The sequence below is a fragment of the Penaeus monodon genome, chromosome 30 (assembly GCF_015228065.2).
Source record: "Penaeus monodon isolate SGIC_2016 chromosome 30, NSTDA_Pmon_1, whole genome shotgun sequence".
Taxonomy (NCBI): Eukaryota; Metazoa; Arthropoda; class Malacostraca; order Decapoda; family Penaeidae; genus Penaeus; species Penaeus monodon.
The window spans coordinates 13,607,242-13,607,484 of record NC_051415.1 but is presented as its reverse complement, the minus strand read 5'-3'; positions in this window follow the sequence as shown (position 1 = coordinate 13,607,484).

Genomic DNA, 243 nt, shown 5'->3' with positions numbered 1-243 from the left:
AAGGAAAGGTGATGTTATGGCGTCAAAGGAGAATTAGACTTGCTAGAATATAGTCCATATAGAACAAAGAATGGTAGCTTGAGATGGCAACCATGTGAAGAGTGAAACGTGAGAAAAAACACAATAAGAAAGAAACTATACACCTATTAATTTTAGCTTTAACACATAGACACGTACTTACGGTGACTGAGCTGAAAATCCGCCAGTTGTGATGTCCAGAGAGAGATTGAGTTAGTGAGAGTA